This window comes from Mandrillus leucophaeus, unplaced genomic scaffold (genome assembly GCF_000951045.1).
Source record: "Mandrillus leucophaeus isolate KB7577 unplaced genomic scaffold, Mleu.le_1.0 Scaffold206, whole genome shotgun sequence".
In the NCBI taxonomy this organism is placed as follows: domain Eukaryota; kingdom Metazoa; phylum Chordata; class Mammalia; order Primates; family Cercopithecidae; genus Mandrillus; species Mandrillus leucophaeus.
The window spans coordinates 2,266,704-2,271,979 of NW_012102099.1; positions in this window are offsets into that span (position 1 = coordinate 2,266,704).

Here is a 5,276-nt window from a genome sequence, read left to right on the forward strand (position 1 = left end):
CACTCAATAATAATTTTTTTATGTATAAAATTTCTAGATAGTCATTCTAGGAGCAAGATTGCTTTTAGGTTTGGCCAGATAAATTGATACTATTTGAAAGTTTCCCATAAAGACTTGTCCATCTAGTAGAGCAAAATTCAACAACTGAAATTCTTCAAAAGATCAAATCTCCTTAGCATAGCATTCAACTTATTATAAACTGGTCTCTGCTCTCCTCTCCTGGGACATTTTATGGAACCATCCATGTTTCTCCCAAACTAGTGGGTACACCTTCCTGAACTTTTACTTCCTTAATCTGTTTCTTTTCACATTTAAATCCCTCCTTACAAATTATATTACGCTCCCCATCCCTCCATATAATTGGTCCTAGTGAACTCCTAGTTGTCCTTGAAAACCAAATTCAATCATCTCTACATATGTGAAAGTTTCTCTGGCCCAATAAACAGAGGTGCAAACTCTCTTCTTCGCACCATCACTGTATTTGTACATATTTTTGTTGATGGTCACACCATGTCACATTCCAATTATTTGTTTATCTGCAATAGTCTGCAGACCCCTAAAGGGCAGGACTCTGGTCTTATTCGACTTGGAGTTCTTAACTCATAGCACAAAACTCATGCTATATGCTCAATACATATTAACTGAATGGCTGAAAAGTACTGAACAAATTACTGCTAGATAAAAGACTCCAACACAATAATAAAGTTAATTATGGTATTTCCTTTAAAAATGCTGTTTACCACTTTTTGCAATTTCTAGCCACCTAATTATAGTAATGAAGGCCCATCTAATCCAAATATCTTTCTGTGACAGTATCTGGAAGAATGTTGGAATTTCTTTTTTTTTTAACGTAGATGATAATATTAACTTGGTAATTCACGACATGGGTAAAGGACATTTTCTCATGTAACATAATATATAATATAATATAATATGCAATTTCACAATTATAGTCAGATATTTTAACACCCCTTTTGAAAAGTAACTGATAGAGCATATTGACAGAAAATCCATAAGGATATATAAGATGCAAGTAACGTCTTCAACCAAATTGACCTAATTGATATTTGCAGAACACTCCATCCAACAGCATTCAAGTTTATAAGGAATGTTTATTGCGATAGAACGTATTCTGCGCTATAAAGCAAGTCTAAGTAAATTTAAAATAATTGAGGACTTACAAAATATTTTTTCTGACTATAATGGCATTAAAATAAAAATCAACAAAAGAAAGATATCTGGAACCTTCCCAAATATTTGAAAATTTAAAAACCCATGGGTCAAAAAAAAAATCAAAAGAGAAATTAGAAAGTATTTGTATTCTCTAAAGGAAATTAGAAAATATGTGGATCAAATAAAAGTGAAAATAGAATATAGAAGCAAAGAGTTTTTAAAAATGAAGCTACTGAAAGCAAATTCCATATTTTCCCTGCCCCCTAAAGTCTTATTTTTAAATTTGAGAATCTAAAAAAAAAAACAAAAAAATTAACACATCCTGTAAAAGTAATGACCAAAATAGTTAAGAGGGTAAGAGTTCACTCAGAAATAAAATTAAGCATGTTAAAAAAAAAACAAACGGGTGGTGATTTTTTGATTTTTTTGTTGGTTGGTTGGTTTTTCTTTATTATACCTTGTTACTATACTTTAATACTATTATTATATTTTAATTTTATTAATTATACTTTAATATAATTTTAATTATATTTATTTAATTATATAATACTTTAATTATTATACTTTAATTTTTATCATTATACTTTAATATTACTATTATACTTTAAGTTTTAAGTATTATATTTAGGTATTAAGTTCCTGTTAATTAATAGAAGAAGAAAAGTGCTAATTGAATCACCTGTGGGTTTAAGGACCAACATCAAAGCTACAATTTTGGAGAACAGCCAACTGCTCCTTTGTTCTGTAATTCAATTTTACTCATTGCTGTAAGGGAGTTGGTTCCATTTCTAAATAAATTAAATAGAGATAACCCAAGGATTAGATGAATATAAGTCCAGCTATGCAGGACATCATTTGCCACCTTAGTGCACAATAAGAACTAAGAAGTTGGACTCTGGGTTAGTGTATGGTATTTCTTTTAGCTTTTTCTAACTAGAATCAAGAAAGATGAGATATTTTATTGTTCTAAACCTTTACTTCAGCCAAGTATGGTGCTCTGGAAGCTTCTCAACCCCACTCCCACTGCCTCCACGTTCAAGACCATGAAAGAAGAGGGAATTTCCTCTCCAAGTAGATGTCCATCTTCTACATCATTTTTTCCTACATCTGATAGATATACTCTAGTAGAACTCCAGTAGCATATTTCACCCAGCCTACTAAGGTGTATTTGTCCCCACCAAGTCCTGCTGATGATTTTCCTCAAATTCTACATCGCTTCTTTCCAAATCTCAAAACCTTCCAGAAAATCCTCCTTGTCTTTTAAGGCTCAGATAAAATAAGACCTCCTCTGTGATGTTTTCCTAACTCCTCTGATAGACTTGATTAATTACTATTTTGAACCCCCACAGCTCTTTCCATTTGTATTTGTAAAACTAATCCTATTTGTGTGTGTGTGTGTGTGTGTGTGTGTGTGTGTATGTGAATTTTTTTAGCTTTTATTTTAGATTCAGGAGAACATGTGCAGGTCAGTTACATAAGTAAATTATATGTCACAGGGACTTGGTGTACAGGTTATTTCATCACCCAGGTAATAAGCATAGTACCTGATAGGTAGTTTTTCAATCCCCACCCTCCTCCTACCTCGAGTAGGCCCTGGTGTTTGTCTCCTTGTTTGTGTCCATGTGAACTCAGTGTTTAGCTCCCACTTATAAGTGAGAACATGTGGTATTTGGTTTTCTGTTCCTGTATTAATTCACTTGGGATATAGGCCTCCAGCTCCATCCATGTCCCTGCAAAGGACATGATCTCGTTTTTTATGACTGTGTAGTATTCCATGGTGTATACGTACCACATTTTATTTATCCAGTGTACCATTGATGGGCATTTAGGTTGATTCCATATCTTTGCCATTGTGAATAGTGCTGCAATGAACATACACATGCGTGTGTCTTTGGTAGAACGATTTATATTCCTTTGGCTATATACCCAATACTGGAATTGCTGGGTCGAATGGTAATTCTGTTTTAAGTTCTTTTGAGAAATTGCCAAACTGCTTTCCACGATGACTGAACTAATTTACACTCCCACTCGCAGTCTATACGCATTCCGTTTTCTCCACAACCTTGCCAGCATCTGTTTTTTTGTTTTTTGTTTTTTTGACTCTTTAATAATAGCTATTCTGACTGGTGTGAGATGGTATCTCACTGTGGTTTTACCTTGCATTTCTCTAATGATAAGTGATGTTGATCTTTTTTTTCATATGCTTCTTAGCTGAGTATATGTCTTGTTTTGAAAAGTGTTCCCCATTGCTTGTTTTTGTCAGGCTTGTCAAAAGTCACCTAGTTGTAGGTGTATGGTCTTATTCCTGGGTTCTCTATGCTGTTCCACTGCTCTGTGTGTCTGTTCTTGTACCAGTGTCATGCTGTTTTGGTACTGTGGCCCTGTAGTATAGTATGAAGTTGGGTAGCATCATGTCTCCAACTTTGTTCTTTTTGCTTAGAATTGCCTTGGTTATTCAGCCTCGTTTTCGGTTCCATATAAATTTAAAAATGGATTTTTCGAGTTCTACAAAGAATGTCAGTGGTAGTTTAATGGGAATAGCATTGAATCTGTAACTTTTTTTGGGCAGTATGGCCATTTTAGTGATACTGATTCTTCCTACCAATGAGCATGGAATGTTTTTTCATTTGTTTGTGTCATCTCTGATTTCTTTGAGTAGCACTTTGTAGTTCCCCTTGTAGAAATCTTTCACTTCCCTTCTAAGCTGTATTCCTATGTATTTTATTCTTTGTGTGGCGATTGTGACTGGGAGTTCCTTCATGATTTGGCTCTTGTCTTGAAGGTTGTAGGTGTATAAGAATGCTAGTGATTTTTGCACATTGATTTTGTATCGTGAGACTTTGCTGAAGTTGTTCATCAGATTAAGAAGCTGGCTAGCCATGTGCAGAAAATTGAAACTGGACCCCTTCCCTACACCATATAATACAAAAATTAACTCAAGATGGATAAAAGACTTAAATGTAAAACCCATAATTATAAAAAGCCTGGAAGTCAACCTAGGTAATATCGTTCAGGATGCAGGCATGGGCGAAGATTTTAGGGCAAAGATTCTATGACAACGATGCCAAAAGCAATTGCAACAAAAGCAAAAATGGACAAATGGGGTCTAATTAAACTAAAGAGCTTCTGCACAGCATAAGAAATTATCAACAGAGAAACAGATAACCTACAGAATGGGAGAACATTTTTGCAAACTATGCATCTAACAAAGGTCTAACTAATACCCAGCATCTATAAGGAACTTAAACAAATTTACAATAAAAACAAACAACCCCATTAAAAAGTGGGCAAAGAAAATATGAACAGACATTTCTCAAAAAAAAGACATACATGCGGCCAACAATCATATGGGAAAAAGCTCAACATCACTGACCATTAGAGAAATGTGAATTAAAACCACAATAAGATACCATCTCACACCAGTCAGAATGGCTATTACCAAAAGTCAAAAATAGCAGATGCTGGCCAGGTGCAGTGGCTCACACGTGTAATCCCAGCACTTTGGGAGGCCTAGGTAGGCAGATCACCTGAGGTCAGGAGTTTGAGACCCGCCTGGTCAATGTGGCGAGATTCCATCTCTACTAAAAATACAAAAATTAATCGGGCATGGTGGTGGGCACCTGTAATCCCAGCTACTTGGGAGGCTGAGGCAGGAGAATTGCTTGAACCCAGGAGGCAGAGGCTGCAGTGAGCCAAGGCTGCACCATTGCACTCCAGCCTGGGCAACAAGAGTGGAACTCCCGTCTCAAAAAAATAAATAAATAAAAATAACAGATGCTGGCAAGATTGTGAAGAAAAAAGGAATGCTTATACACTCTTGGTGGGAGTGTAAATTAGTTCAACTATCGTGGAAGATAGTGTGGCAATTCCTAAAGACCTAAAGACAAAACTACCATTCGACCCAGCAATCCCATTACTGGGTCTATACCCAAAGGAATATAAATCATTCTATTATAAAGACACATACATGCATGTGTTCATTGCAGCATTATTCACAATAGCAAAGACATGGAATCAATCCAAATGCCCATCAATAATAGACTGGATAAAGAAAATGTGGTAGGCATGGGCAAAGACTTCATGTCTAAAACACCAAAAGCAAC